This window comes from Mustela nivalis (genome assembly GCF_964662115.1).
Source record: "Mustela nivalis genome assembly, chromosome: 9".
NCBI classification, from domain to species: domain Eukaryota; kingdom Metazoa; phylum Chordata; class Mammalia; order Carnivora; family Mustelidae; genus Mustela; species Mustela nivalis.
In genome coordinates, this window is record NC_139028.1 from 64,116,344 (window position 1) to 64,132,112 (window position 15,769).

Sequence of the window (15,769 nt, forward strand, 5' to 3'; positions counted from 1 at the left end):
GTCTCCATACCCAGGGGAAAGAACTAGAAGTTGCACATGGAGAAGTCTGGCCTGGCCCTACTTCCTTCTGGCTGGGCCAGTAGTGGAGTGGGAGAGCCCCCAGGATGGGGGAGCTGCCCACTTCATCTTGCTACCCCAAATGCCTGGGTCTCCTTTGCTTCCTTCCCTACTGCCCCAGAGGGCACTGCCTTGCTCCTGGCCTTCTCTTCTCTCCTCCCCTCCTTTCCACCATAATGCCAGGCCAGGACCCTGAACTCAGCTCCCCCTGATCTTCACAAAGGGACCAGGAAGCAACAGCTTCCACACCAGTCCCTAGGTATGGACAGATCAGGACAGGAACGAATCAAACAGAGCAGGTAAGGTGGGGTAGGGGGCCTTCTCCATTCCTCTCTCTTCCCATCCACCCTCTCCCCACACAGAGCAGCTAGGATTGGAGGATTCTGAGTCAGAGATCCTAGGCACCGGGGATTCAAGGATTCCAGGGTTTTGTGTGCTGGTGTTTCCTGGCTTCTGAATTTCCAAAATTTTGGGTTCCAAGAGCCTGGAAAACTTTGAATTGCACTGGGTGGCCTCTGAGTGAGACTGAGTCCTGTGCCCCACTTTGGCTGGCTGGTGCCAGACAGACAAGGCCCGGAGCTTCTCAGGGTTACTTCTGGGGTTCAGTGGCACAACGGGCCTCCAGGCTCTCTGTGCTCTCCAAACCCACTAGCCCCAGCAAGAGCACCCAGCTCTCGCCTTTCAAGAAATCTGAGAACCATGTGGCGCCTGGCTGGCTCAGTTGTTAAGCATCTGCCTTCAGCTCAGGTCATGATCCCAGGGTCCTGGGATCGAGCCCTGCATTGGGCTCCCTGCTCAGCAGGAAGCCTGCTTCTCCCTCTCCCACTCCCCCTGTTTGTGTTCCCTTTCTCACTGTGTCTCTCTCTGTCAAATAAATAAATAAAATCTTAGGAAGAAAGAAAGAAAAAGAAAATCTGAGAACCAGACCCTGGAAGGGAGACTAGGCGGTAGCAGAAGAGATAGCCATCTTGGTGGGGAATGGGGTGGGAACAGGCAGAAGCCAGGCAACCTCTTCATTTTCTGGCAGTGGGGTTGTCCTGCTGGGTACCAAGATGGGGTTGAGGGAGGGTCCAGGGAGGGCTGATAGCTGGCTAGGTCCGAGAGCAAGGTCTGGGTCATGCTGATGGACGAGCCAGGTCCTCCCAGGGCCAACATGGAATGTAGTTCAGCAGGCCCAGGACCCGTCTTGGAGGGTCAGAGCCAAGCTCAAGGGCTGAGACAGACTGGTGGATGGAGACCTAAGCCTGGGATCCCTCAGGGAGGAACTGCCCCTCCTTGGGGGGCAGGGAGGCTGGGCCTCGGCTCAGGGCCTTTGAATATTTTGGAGTGCTGCCACCTGCACCTGGTCCTGCCAGTGCCCCCTCTGGGCCTGTGGGCATAGCAGTTGCCCTCACAGGGCATGGGCATGAAAACGGGAGCCACCTTGTGGGAAGGAGGCCTGTTCCCTCCTCTGAGAGAAGTGCCTTCCTCCTTGGAGAATTCCTGGCTGGTGTGTTCCTTCCTGGGTTGTGCTTCCCATCTCCTTCCTGCCACGCATGCCTCTGGGTAGGCACCAGGCAGGTGCCTGTGTGTGCCATGGGACCCAGATGCATCCTCAGAGGACCTGGTGATTGCGCCTTTGTGCAGGTGTGGTCGGCGTTCAGCATCCTGGTGGACTGGGACAGGAGGTGCTGGGCATTGCCTTCCTAGGTGTGCGAGCTGGAGAAGGCTTTTATCCATCTGAGTGGATCCCCAGGCAGCCCACTGGGGATCTGCAGCCGAAATGTCAGAGTTTGTTCCCAAAGCCAACCGTAATCTGGTGGGGGAAAAGGGACCCCGGAGAGCAGGGCTGGGGATGAGGCTTTGCCAGATGACAGTAGGACAGCTTTGGGTGCCAGAGCCTCAGCTAAAGGCCTACCTCTCCCCTCAGACTTGGGCTCTTCCTCCCCCTTCTATCTCCTCAGCTCTGAAGATGGGCATGCTGAGCCCAGGGAGCATCTAGCTGTTCACAGTTCTGTTCCAGTTTCTGTTTCGGGACATGAACCAGGACACTCATTTGCCTCTACCGCCAGTGACCCGAAAACCCAGAACCCACATTTCTCAGCGAGGGGCCTGCCTAGCCCGGTAGAGTTAGGGCATTGCTGCGGTATCTCTGAGGTTCCCCGAGGGACCGGACCGTCTCACTTCTTCCAAGGAACAGGCTAGTGGAAGGGGGTCCAGTCTGGTGCACCTGGGGCCTGGCCCTGACTTGTCCTGGGGCCCTGGTTAGTTTAGTTTCTTGCACCTCTTTGGGGTTCACTTTCCTCTCTGAAGGAGGGGAGGGCTGGGTAAGGTGGTCCCCCGTGCCTGAGGAGTGGGTGGTTGGTGGGTGTGGAGTGCGGGGGGAAGGCAGGCCTGCAGTCTGGCAGGCAGGAGACTACTGCTATACCTGGTGGGCACTAGGGAAACGGGAGGTGGCTGATCAAGGAGGCTGGAGGCCAGGTTCGAGCCACAGTCTGGCCACTGATTGCAGTATGACCTCAGGCAAGTCCTTACTTGCCTGGGAACTAATTTCCAAGTACAAAACTAGGAGATATTCATTCATTCAGCAGATACTCACTGCCTGCCTGCCGGCCTCAGGCTGGATGCAGGGGAATCAGACTCTTGTCCTGCTTTCAAGGAGCACCCAGCCAAGTCTGTGGTGAGACAGTCACAGATAATGACATCCCTGCATGATCAGGGCTGTGGCCATGGGAGTCAGAGACTGCTTCCTGGAGTAGGTGACTCTTGAAGTTGACACTTGAACTTCAAGTGAACTTGAAGCTCTGCCTTGAAGAGCAAGGTAGAGTGATGTTCTAGGCAGAAGGAATGGTATAAGCAAAGACCTGGAGGTCAAGTGTCAGGCAGTGCGAGTGGAGGGAATGAGATGGGAGAGGAGTAAGTGGCAGGAGCCAGGGGGTGGAGGCCCTTTGAACCCCACCAGATGACACAGAAAGTCATGGAAGGGGTAGTCAGGGCAGAGGGGGCGGGGCCAGCCTCAGAGACTCCTGGAAGTCCGAGGAGGTTCTGACCTGCTCTGGGGAACAGTTGCCCAGTGGGCAGCAGTGTTGGGGGGTATTGTCTGAGAGTCAGCACTTCCTCTCTGCGGGTGAGGGCTCCCTGAGCAATGTTTATCAGGCCAGCACAGCAGGAAGTGGCTGGGGCAGCTTCAGGTGGAGAGAAGGGGGAAGCCCAACCGCAGAGGGGGCCAAGGAACCTCAGAGTTGAATCTTTGACTCCTAGAACTCCACTGTGAACCTTGACACCCACCTTGTCCAACCATCCCTCTCCTTACCCAGGTCGTAGGCCCTTGTCCCAGGCTCCTGACTGAGGTGAGCCAGGCCTTTGTGGACGTCCATTCCTCCATCCCTCCAGGGACCGGACACTTCTAGCCACTGGGGATAGGGCTGTGAAAGAGACAACGCCCCTGTCCTCTGGTTAAGGAGACAGACAATGAACAAATAAATGTGTAACGCAGTAGTCCAGTGCCCCAGCAGTGGTGCAGGCATCCAGGTCTGTAACCCCCCAGTGATAAAGCTGAAAGATGACACAGGGTCAGGGACTCAGGGGGCACATTTTTAGGCAGAGCATTCAGGAAAGGAAGGCCTTGCATTTGAGAAAGTGCTGGGAAGAGCATGGGAGTGAGTCATGGGATGTCTGGACGAGCATTCCAGGCAGAGGACCTCCAGGGCCCAGCTCTGAGGTTAGCGCACACAGAGTGGGTTGGAATAACAGCAAGGAGACAGAGGCAGTGGGGATGGACTACACACAGCCTGCTAGACCTGTGTGGCTGTGGTGTTTACTGAGGGAGGTAGAAAGTCACTGGGGAGTGAGAGCTGGTCAGATTTGGGCTGTGTTTTGAAGGTATGCATTTATTTCTCACAAGTCTGCATGGTAAAACTCTCATAATCCCTATTGTGCAGATGATGAAACAGAGACTCAGAAATTTTATGAATTCCCAGTCTCCTAGCAGCCGGCACCCCTGTGCACCTGCCAGCCCCCCACTCTGTGATCCATCCTGGAAGTGCCTTCTGTCTGGACAGTAAGGGCAGATGTCTTAGCATTGGCCTTCAAGGCCCTTCTCAGCCTGTGCTCATGCTCCCTCTCTCTTGCCCACCTGACCCCTTTTGTCCTCCCTGCTCTCTGCCTGTCTCTGCTGTCCCCTCTGAGGAGATGGAATAGAAAGAGGGGCCCAGATGCTGGCTCAGATGCTGGCTCCTGTGTTATTTTAGGCAGGGTACTTAACCTTTCTGAGGCTTAGTTTCTTTCTCATCCATAAGGTGGGCTAAAACCACTCACTTTCTAGATTGTCACAAGGGTGGTATAAAGCAGTCCCCACACTGTGTTTAGCACAGTGCCTGGCAGATGGAGAGCCTTCCATAATCACCACCTTTGTTGTATTAGGCAGGGATGGCCAGGCTGGGGAAGTGGGTGAGAATGTTCTCCGGGAGTTCGAGAGGGGAGGCTGAGTCATGGAGTCTTCCCATCTTCTGTCTGACTCTGTAGTTGGGAAGGCTGAGGTCACACATCACACTGGAGGCCAGAGCCTGTGTGGCTGGTACCTGGTCTCTGTCTCTTTGCCAGCGCCCACCCTGCCAGTCTAATCACCTCTACCCCATCAACACAGGTAGCTTCCCCCTTTTGGGTGTTAGCAGCAAGCGGTCTGCTTATCTTTGGGCTTCTCCATTCCAGTGGCCACCTAGGGAGAGGGAGGCTCCGGTCCCTGCCCTCCTAGGCTGCTAGTTCTAGGGTGCAGGGGAGCAAAGTCTCTTCTCCCAGGTAGGTAGGCGCATCAGGTTTGAGGGCAGCTCAGAGAGGATGGAGTCAGGTGGCTTTCTGTCCCTCTCCCAGACCAGGGCCAAAACTAGCCCTCAACCCTTCTGAGGGTCCCACCATGTGACTGGTTCTGTCTGCTCCAGCTGCCTGGGAGCCCATTGCCAGCCCCATATACTCCCACCCACCATGTGGTCAGCCCTGTTTCTTTCTGTTTCTGCCTCATTTATAGTGTTAAGAGGCCCCCGCTGTCCCCGCCACTTCCTGCCATAGGGAGTAGTGGACACAGAGGAGGATCTTGCTGGAGTCACCCTGTGGCACCTCTGGCCCAGCCCTGCCTGGGCAGCCCCCAGCTGAGGAGGGGACGATCTATGCCTGAGGTCAGGGAACCAGACAGAGCCCTCTGTGCTCCTGCTGGGAGTGTCCCAGGTGTCACGTGCTACGCCTGAACAGTGAAGGGCTCGTGCATGGGGAAGGTGGGTATGGGTCAGGGCTGTGGAGTCCGGGTTAGGTGAGGAGCTCTGCCTTGGGGGGTGGGGGCGGGTTACAGGGTAGGCTGCAGGGGTGTGTTGGCTGAACGTCGTGGTGCAAGAGCTAGAAGCAGGGAGGAGGGCCCAGAGATCCAGGCCTGCAGGAGAGGCCTGAGGTGGATGGACGCAGTGGGGATGGAGAGGGAGATATGTGTCAAAACAAGGTAATGAGGAGGCCTAGGGGAAATGGGAGGGAGTGGCTCAGAATGGTCCTGACCGATCTGTTTGGGGGTGAGAGTACATGGTCGGCCAAGGGGGATTCGAATGTCACAGACTTTTTGACAAGGCCTAAACCCCAAATCATTTAACTTTCAGTTTCGTTAATTTGCAAGTGAGGCACTCCAGATAATCACACTTGATTCCATACCTTCCTTCCCAGCTGACCCTCTCCGGGTGGGGCTTGGGCATGAGGGGGCCCCTTGACGGTCAGGGCTAGGATGGGGTCAGGTGCTGTCTAGAGGACAAACCACGGGACTCTGAAGTCTCATGTTTACTAATGGCCCTCAGTCCATTTCCCATTTGAAAGCCCTTGGGCTGCACTCTGCCACTGGCCCTCACGTCCTGGTAAGGGGGACCTTATCTGCTAGGTGGTGTCTTAGACTTTCTGACTTTCTGGAGGATAAGGTCATGATGGAGGGAGGAAGTGAGTTTGGGGGTCTCAGTTTTTCTTTCTTTTCTTTTTTTTTTAATATTTTGTTTATTTATTTGACAGAGATCACAAGCAGGCAGAAAGGCAGGCAGAGAGAGAGGAGGAAGCAAGCTCCCCACTGAGCAGAGAGCCAGATGTGGGACTTGATCCCAGGACTCTAGGATCAGACCTGAGCTGAAGGCAGAGGCTTTAACCCACTGAGCCACCCAGGTGCCCCGGGGGTCTCAGTTTTTCATTCTCCAGTCCAGATGGCCCAGGAAATCAGCTTCGTTTGTAATTGTTTTCTTAGTCATCTACTCATGTTACATTTAAACTCATGAAGGTGCTTTTTAATAATGGTTTTGAAGAACAAGTTGGGGACAAACTCAATTCTTTTTTTTTTTTTAATTTTTTAATTTTTAATTTTTTATATAAACATATATTTTTATCCCCAGGGGTACAGGTCTGTGAATCGCCAGGTTTACACACTTCACAGCACTCAATTCTAACAGACTTAAGATACTTTTATCTTTTTTGCCTTCTAATTATAAAAGCGATACACGACTATGAAAACTTTAAACAGTACAGACATGAGGGTTTTAAAAGTGATAGTCTTTCAAGATTGGGGTGGGAGTTGAGGCTAGGCCTGAAATTGAGCTCAGCGATGTCTGCTGTCCCCTAGTCTTTAGTGTACCACAGGCACGAATAAAACTGGTTTTATATTTTTGGGGGTGATGCTGAACCAGCTGCCCCGAGGAGGCTGTTTAAATGGCCTGCCTCTCACCAGGTCCACTGTGTGCAATGTGCCTGTTGTGCCCTGTACCAGGGTATCTGGTTGGGAGGGGTGAGGTGAGAGCTGGGAGAGGGGTACTGAAACCTAGCCTGTCCTCTTTGCTGAGCTGCAGGTCATGCTGTGGGGCTCCTGAAGGAAGAGGCATTTTTTTCTAATTTGCTCAAGGGCCACACCTAGGTTGGAGGGTAGCCTTGCTTTCCCTGGAGAGTACATGGTGGGGTGGGCATGTGCAGTGCACGGGGCCACCCAGACAGAAGTCCAGGGGGCATTGGGGTATCTCTAGAGCCCTGCATGGGGATGTGGCTGGAGGCAGGGTGTGAGAGTCACTGGGAGCTAGGATAACGGAGAGCTCCAGGGTGCTGCAGGGTCCAGACTAGAGCCTGGCAACAGGGCCAGCACGAAGGGCTCCGCTGGTCAGGACTGGCCAAATCCTTGGGCCTTAGGAACAGGAAGTGTCTGTCTTTGCAGCAGAGGAGGGAGTGGATGACGAATGAGTGTGGTCTCTGGTACATATATGGTGACGTGTCATAGTCATCTGGATGACAGCTCTGCTTTATGGAGGGGGAAACTGAGGTTCATAATGTGACAAGACTCGCCCAGCACTTAAGGCCAGAATTGACAGCCAGGACTGGAGCCCAGACTTGCTTTGCCTCCTGGGATGGAATGGGCTCTGACCTGGAGCCCCAGGGACTCACTGGTGAGGCCACTCTTCATGCACCCAGATGCTGGGGCCCCGACCCAGTCCTAACTGTCCTCAGTGTTGCTCCTCATCTGCCTCAGTCACTCTTGAGACCCCAGAGGACCCCAGACGCGGCTCACCCCATGGATGGGATAGGGTAGAAGCCTGGTGCCTGGGCAAGTGACAGGCAGAGATTTGGAGTGGCCGCGAGGCAGGTGACTTCAGTATAACTCTTTGGGTGCAGTATGCAGTGGCCCTCCATCCCTGAGAGATAGGAAGTGGGCTTCTTGGCCCAGGGATCAGTGAGCTGCCTGGCTGAGGGCCGCACCTGCTGCCTTGCCTCGCCGGGAGGGCGGGAAATAGCTGCGGCTGTAGGCGGGGGCCACTTCTGCACCCTCTGCGCCGGGAACCCCGCCCCCACCTAGTTCCTCATATCTGAGGGAAGTGTCTCCAAGGCCCCTGGCCTGATTAGCGGCCTGGTTAGCGGAGTCCCAAGAACGCCCAGGAGGGTGGCGGATGCGATGTGGCCCTGCCCACAGGTATCACCTGGTGACTGGGCAGAAGGGAGCGGTTGGGGGACACCGGGCATCGCGGGGCAGAAGGGCAGTTGTATGTAGTCGGGTGGTTGGTAGGGAGTGTGGGGGCTGAAGGGTGTGTGCGCAGTGGAGAGGCAGATCAGCTGTGCGGCTTCCTAGTGGTGTGCAAGGTGTGTGTCCCTCAGGGCTGTGTGAGGTGTAAGTTGTGGTACGGCTAGGTTGTGGTTTGTAGACCTGGCGGAGGCTGCATGAGTACTGTTCTTGGTTCCTGTGTGGGACGTTCTGAGGGGTTTCCTGAGGTCTGGATGCTAGGATCCCTGACTGGCCTGCCTGGGGCAGCAGGGGAAGGGGGAGGGGAGGGTGTGCAGGGGAGGACAGAGCGAGTGTGGAGCCTGGGACTGCCTTTCTCTGCCTCTCTTCCCCCCATCACTGGGCCTTCCTTTGAACCCAGAGTGTAGCTCTGTGCAGAGGCGCCTGAAGATGCCATCCTAGGAAGGGGGGGCGGGGGCAGGGTCTGGGCTGAGGGGACCTGAGAGCCCAATGTGGAAGGAGTTGGGACGTTCAAGGCTGCCCTGACTCAGGCCTGACTCACCATGCATATCAGAATGCAAAGGAGGCTCCCAACCCTGTGGGAGTCCCCAGACCTGTCGGGGTGTCACTACCATCCTCTCACCTCCCCCTTCCCTGCCCCACTGAAATCACCCTGTCTCTGGAACTGCCAGGTCCTTTCCTATCCCTGAGCCTTGCACACTCGGTTCCCTTGGGCTGGAAATGCAACCTCCTACTTCTTCAAAGCCCATCCCAGGAGTCCCTCTGAAAGCCTCTCCAACTGGACTAGACAGAGGAGATCACGTTCTCAGAAGGTCCTGTTGACTCCAGCAAGTGACCTGGGCAAATTTCCACCCCACACAGCTTCCCTGAAATGGGGCAAGGATCTCAGGCCTCGGGGTTGTTACGAGGATAAGTGAGATAAGGGTGGAAATTTGGCAAGGGCTGGGCATGCAGTAGGCACTTAGGAAATGGAGGAAGTGGGAGTGTGCCTGCCCCTTGGGCTGCCTTCCTGCTGGACGGGTAGGTATGGCGCAAGGGATTCTGGGCTTGAACAGAGAAGGGGCAGTGAGATTTAAACTGTGATGGGGGTCAAAATGGTCGTCAGAGGACAGAAGGTGAAAGGGTGGCCGCCAGCAAGAGAGACTCAGGTCAGACCAAAAGAAGGACCGACTGGCAAGGATTAATGATTCTGGATGACTACCTCTGGACTGAGTGCCCCTGGGCCAGCCAGGCCCTGGACTCCGTTGTGGAGAACAAAGGGAAACAGAAGGGGTGCAGACCCTCAGGATACCCCAGGCCAGGTGGGGGTTAGGTGGAGGTGGACCTCCATGAATGGAACAACTAGAGGCAGATCAGGAACAGCGCCCGACTGCAGGGCTCAGCTTCCCAGGTTTAGGAGCCCAAGGCGGGTGGTGAGGGAAGACTTGCTGGAGAAGGCAGTCTGGAGTCAGCACCTGAAGGTGGGGGGCTGTGGCTCATTTACTCATTGTCAGCAGACATTTTCAGGGGTCCCCTATGCTCAGCTGCTGCCTGGTGCAAAAAGCAACATGGAGGGAGTCTTGGGCCAGCCCGGCCTGGCTGGGGCTTGGGTTAGGGCTTGGGTTACATCAAGTAACTTCCTCTCTGTGGGTGTTGTTTCTTCATTTGTAAATGTCACTGCTGCTGGAGCAGGTCGAATGACAATGACGAGGGGCTGGACTTAGGTTTTGAGCTGGAGTGGGATCTTAATTGGCACAGCAGAGGGGAGCTGGAGGGAGACTGGAGAAGCGGGGCAGAGTGGGGTGGTGGGGTGTTGAGGCTTGAGCTGGGCCCTTGGGGTAGAGGAGGAGGGGAACCCCCCATTTTGTGGCCTTGCTGTCACATTAGGACGACACTCCCCTCTGTCAGGTCCCTGCTCTCCTGGGGGTGGAGACTCAGGGATGTGTCACAGTAGCTGGAGGGCATACATCTCCAAACCAGGGCCAGGATTAGGGTACAGTTAGTGTGCCACTTGCCCTGGGCACCAAGTGTAAGGGGTGGGGATGGGCAAAAAGCTCAGTATTCAAGATAATATTTTTAAGCTGTATTTTTTTTAAATCAAAACAATTGAGAAAAATCTAAGGTAAGATATCAAAATTTTAAATAAAGAGGTTTACTATTGCCAATTCCTTCTTGGCCTCAGACTCCAGTAGGGCCCAGCTGGGCACTGCTCCAAACTTCTTTTTTCAAGGAGCTTCTTCCTCCAGGATGCCTTCCCTGACCCTCAGCCTGGTGAGGGCCCTTTGGGCTATTTTCATTGGCTGGATGGTGTCTGACCCCCTCTAGCCTGAGCTTCCTGGAGAGCCAGTCCAGGTCTCTGAGGTCAGGTTTGTGCTTCTAGAATCTTGAATGAGGTGTCCTAGAGGGGTGTCAGGGTGGGTCCCTGTGTCTGACCTCGGTCTGAAGTCTTTAGTGCAGGAATAGGAACTTGAGGGAGGCCTCGGAGGAGTCTGACCCGTTCTCAGGGTTGGAAGTGGTTTCCTGTTTCCCAACTCTGGTCATTCCAGTAGTGTGGTTGGGGACATCAGTCGTTCACGTTGAGTCTTTAGAATGGGACCCAAGGTGGAACGGGCACTCTCTTGGTGTTCATGATCACTTTTGAGAGGCAGGAAGCAGAGTGGCCAAGAATGCAGAGTTGGGAGCATCTGTTGGCATCATCTGGTGAGCGTCTGACTCTTGGTTTCGGCACCAAGTCTACTCGAGATTCTCTCCCTCTCCCTCTGTCTCTCCTGCTTGTGCTCGCTCTCTCTCGCAAATAAATAAATAAATCTAAAAAAAAAAAAAAAAAGAATCCAGAGTTAGACTATCCAGGAGAAATGCATTGTGAGCCACAAGAGCAATTTAAAATTTTTTGAAATTAATTTTAATGTATTTAATCTAAATATCCCAAATAGTATACTTTCATCATATAATAAATAGAAACAATAGAGATGTTTTGTCTTCTTGGTTTTTGTACTAAATCTTCAAATTCCAGTGTGTACATTATACAGCACACCTCTTTATGTGGTGATGTCTTCAGGGCTCGTGGCCTTGTGGGGCTCCCGCTGGTTACTGTATTAGAGCAGATCTAAGACTATATTCAAGCTGCCCCTTCCTAGCTGTGTGACTTTGGGCAAATTACTTAACTTCTCTGTGCCTCAGTTTCTTCATCTTCTACTGCGAGCTGTGTACCTCATAGGGTTGCTGTGAGGATTCAGGAAGTTAATAAAAACTGCTTAGATACCTGGTGTATAATGACTATTTAGGTTGTCTTTTATTAAAAAAAAAAAAAAAAGTCCTTTGAGTAGCACGGCCATTCTTTGCCAATTCTTTCTGAGGTACTAATTACCTGAAGTTTATTTTTAAAATGCTTTGAAGGGGCACCTGGGTGGTTCAGTCGTTAAGCGTCTGCCTTCAGCTCAGTTCATGATTCTGTGGTCCTGGGATGGAGCCCCGGGTTGGGCGAGCCCTGGGTTGGGCTACCTGCTCAGCAGGGAGTCTGCTTCTCCCTCTCCCTCTGCCCTTCCACCTGCTTATGCGCTCTTTCTCTCTCTCTCTCTCAGATAAATTACTAAAATCTTCAAAAAAATACTTTTGAAACATATATCTACTTTAGCCCCATCCTAAGTAGCTGTAGAGTCTACTTAGGTAAATACTTAGCTAGTACATTCAGATGGTCACAGGTGCACCGTGACCCCACCCTGTGGCAGGAAATGTGCTGTGGCCCATGGTGCCCGTTGACTCCCCACCCTCCTCACACAGCGGAGCCCAGGCCACCTGAGCTTGCTGGGGGCCTGCTCTCGGGAATGGCCAGTTCCTTTTCCTCCTGCCTGGTAATAGTCTCCTTTGGTCCCCCATGCATGTTTAGGAGCTGGGCCTCTGGGGTCTCACACCCGTGCCTCAGTTGCCCCCTCTGCCCTCACCCTACCCCGAGGCTTCTAGCCCCTGCTGAGAGTGTCATGTTTCCCCGCCCCCCACCCCTGCTCCCCACCTCTCACTGACAGGTTCAGCTTTGTAGTGGGAACTGCATCTGGCGACACCAACCCCCCCCCCCCCAGTCCTCCCTGCGGGTGGCGCAGGCAGGCCCAGCCATTCCCACCAAAGCCTGCCTCTGCACCGCCCAGCCTGGGGACCACACACTGGTCCAGGGAGGCCAGAGCATGGGAGGTCCTGACTCCTCTTCGCCATCTGTGCAGCCATTACCTGTCCGCCTCTTCCCTCCCACGAGAAGGCCTTCCTCTGGCTTAACCTTCATGCCCCTTACCCCCCACTTCCATTAGACTCCCTGATCCCTTCCTTCTTCCCCTACCATCTACCCATCTCTTGCTTCCTTCCCTCTCTTCTAACTTCCCTTTTTCCTTCCCCTCTTTCTTCTTCTTCCTTTCCTTCTTCCTTCCTCCTCCTCCCGGCATCCAGCAGCTCAAATTGGTTCATGGACTCTCTCCCCGCCCCACCCCTGTTCCTTCCTTACAGATTCCACCGTGGACCAAGATGAGGAGCCATTCAGAGTAGCTGCTGCTCCTGGAAGGATCCCCAGTGTCCTGGGCAGCCCAGCGGGTGAGTTAGGAGGCAGGGGGTGGGGAGCTGGGTTGGGTGTGTTTGGCTAAGCCCCAACTTTGACGTGCAAGAGGTTTCATGGAGGCCAGAGCTCAGGTCCCAGTTTTCATTTTGAAAATAGGCAGAGAGGCAGGAAGAGGGTGAGGTTAGAGAGCCTCCCAGAAGGGCTTTGAAGGGGTGGGTAGGGCACAGACCAGCAGGTGGGTGGGCATTGTAGATCACATTCTCTTTTAAATTGTACTTATTTTTTGGAAGGTGGTAGAAAAGTTGGAGGTAAGGAAACATACAGTGAGAGGTAACCCTCCTTCCTTGTCCTCACATCCGCTGGCTCTTCTCCCCCAAGGCAGGCTGGTTCTTTTCCCGCAAGGCAGGCAGTTTCTTGTATACCCATCTGGGGTCATTCTTATGTATATGTATATACAGACGGACATATATGTACATTTTTTATTTAACCTAGATGTTTACATAACAAAACACTACTTTGCATATTATTTTTCCACCTAACAAATCCTTACTATCATTTTATATGAGCTTTGGAATCTGCCTAATGGTAATTTTGGGGGGATTGTGTTTTGTGCTGGTTATAGCTTAACCTGGGAAGAACTGATGTCTTCATAATGTGGAGAGCTGGTTTATCCTAGAACATCCAGCGTATTTCTCTTTGTGTCTTCCTTTTGGCCCCTCAGCAGCCTTTTTGAAGAACTCATATAGTTCAAAATGTAGGTCATTGATAAAGATGTAGAGTGAAAAGTCTCCCTCCCACCAGAGGTGGGTTTCCAAGAAAGCTGATGGAGCCTCCAAGGCCTGGGGAGGGGCCTAGACACTGTGTGCATGTGGTTTTGGAAATTTTTACAAAAGAAAGATATTTTTTGTTTTTCCAATTAAGTTTTTTTTTAAACGGAGATATGATGGATATAAAGCATTGTGTTTTTAGGTGTACAACATAATGATTTGATATTTGTGTATATTATGAAATGATAAAGGTATTCTGATACCTTTTATTTTTCTTTTTACAAGAGGGGAGTGGAAGAGGGGCAGAGGGAGGGGGGAGAGAATCTCAAGCAGGACTCCACACCCAGTACAGAACCCGACACAGGGCTCCATCTCAGGACTCTGAGATCATGACCTGAGCCGAGACCAGGCCTCAGACACTTAACCCACTGAGCTACCCAAGCGCCCCGAGTTTCCTCATTTTTTTAAGGCTGCTAAGTATTTTACTGTATGACTACACCATAATTTAGTTAACCGTTCCCTGTTTGGTGGGTATCTTGGTTATTTCCAATCTTTTGTTATTGTACACATCACTGGTGCCAGTCACCTTGGAAGACTGTAGGATAAGTAAGTGCCTAGGGGGTGGCTGGATCAAAGGGTGAAAGGGCTTGGGGTTTTCATAGCTATTGTGGCTTTAATTGCCCTTCCCAGAGGTACCTCCCACTAGCTGGTAGGGGAATGCCTCACCGGGTAACCTCCTCTCCTCGGGTCACCTCGCAGTGTGAGGAGGTTAAGTTAGTTTTCATATGCTTGAGAACCAGTTACATTTTCATTTTCCTCCACCTATTTCTTATTTCTAGGTGCTCTTCAGTTTTTAGGAAAATTGGTCAGTCCTGTGTCTGGGATATGGGAGGCATATGTCCTCTGACTTGTTGTTTATCTCTTGCCTTTGTTTATGGTGCATTTTTATTATGCAGGAATGTTTGTTTTTTATATAGTGGAATATTTTACTCTTTACCTAACTGGGTTTGCATCATTTCCAAAAGGCTTTTGCCTCTCTGAGAAAATATTTTAAATCCTTTCATGGTTTTATTTTTTTATAATGAAATCTTTGATCTGCCTGTGATTTATTCTGGTGTAAGGTGTGAGGTAGGGAGTCTAACTTTGTTTCCAGATTGTTCTGCAGCTGTCCCAACAATTTAATAATGCATCTTTTCTCCACTAGTTTGAAGAGGTTACTTTTATTGGACACTAAATGATTTTATGTATTTAGATCTATTTTTGAACTTTCTGTTTTGTTTGATTCATCTGTTCCAGATGCTGGTAACATGTACTATTTTAATTACTATGGCTTTATATGTTTTAATATGTCGTGAGGCTGGTTCCCACCCTTTACCCTTCTTACCCCCCACACCCTGCTTCTAGAATTTTCCTGGCTCTTTCTGCTTGTTTACTTTTCCGCATGAATTTTCAGATTTGGTTGTCTAGGTGCCCTCCCCCCTTTTCCAGAACTTTGTATGTATTTAATAGAATTGTGCATATTTATAAATTAACCGAGAATTACTATCTTCATGGTGCTTTCTACTCAGGAGCATACCATATCTTTCCATTTGTCTAGGTCTCTTCTTTTTGCCTCTTCCTACAGATCTCACATCTCGCACAATTCTTTTTATGTTTCTTCTTAGTGTTTTAGGTTTTATAATGCTGTTGTAAAGGAGGCTCTTCCTCCTGGTTTCTACCTGGTTATTGCCTATAAATATTTATTCTGTTCTATTAGCTTTGAATCCAGCTCACTTGCTATATTCTTAAATTTTTAGTCCCATGATTAATAATAATTACTCATGAAATGGATATCCTTGTTTCATGCCTGACTTTAACGGAAATTTTTTCTAGTGTTTTCCCATGAAGCAAGGTGCTGATTTTTAGTTTAAGGAAGTATCGATATATTTCTATTTTAGTAAGATTTTTGTTAAGTACACTGGATGTTGTGCTTTGTCATTTGCTTCTTTGATATGTGTAGAGATGATCCGGTGAATTGCTGTTTTGATTTACTAATATCCTTCTCTCTATGTCATCTGTCTCTTGCCTCTTGCCAGGCCAGGAGTTCTGGAGTGCAGGCGTGGGACCTGAGTCCCTATTGCCCAGGGCAGGCTCTCTCCAATAAACAAATGAGGGGATGGCCTTTCCTATACATTAACCCCTTTGGTGGTGAGAGGGGTGATTCATTCACAGGGCCAGGACCCCAGAGGCTGGGTGATGCTGGCTTCACTTAATTCCTGGAGCATTCTGCTTCCTCCAGGGGCATGGAGAGGGGATGAAGCTCAATCCCTACATGGGGCCTGCAGGGAGACTAGCAACCCCACCCATACTTGCTAAGCCCCTGGGCCTGGCCATCAGCTGGGAACTGGTGCTTCAGAAGGAACTGGGCCCTTGCCCAGGTCCTGCAGAGGGCAGTAGACA

General features: G+C 51.9%; 1 protein-coding gene across 8 annotated transcripts in view; it reads left to right on the forward strand.

The window, feature by feature from the left end:
- The window catches only part of ARAP1 (ArfGAP with RhoGAP domain, ankyrin repeat and PH domain 1), a 61,503-nt gene that overhangs the window by 4,727 nt on the left and 41,007 nt on the right, over positions 1 to 15,769 (forward strand). For 4 of the 8 annotated variants that reach the window (XR_014316455.1, XR_014316456.1, XM_082749718.1 and 1 more), the window contains exons 1-2: positions 7,767 to 7,996; positions 12,515 to 12,598. The gene's annotated coding sequence lies outside the window, so the exon portion shown is untranslated. Of the gene's footprint in view, positions 1 to 7,766; positions 7,997 to 12,514; positions 12,599 to 15,769 lie in introns of those variants that run through there. The other 4 variants (XR_014316453.1, XR_014316454.1, XM_082749712.1 and 1 more) reach the window with 1 other exon arrangement.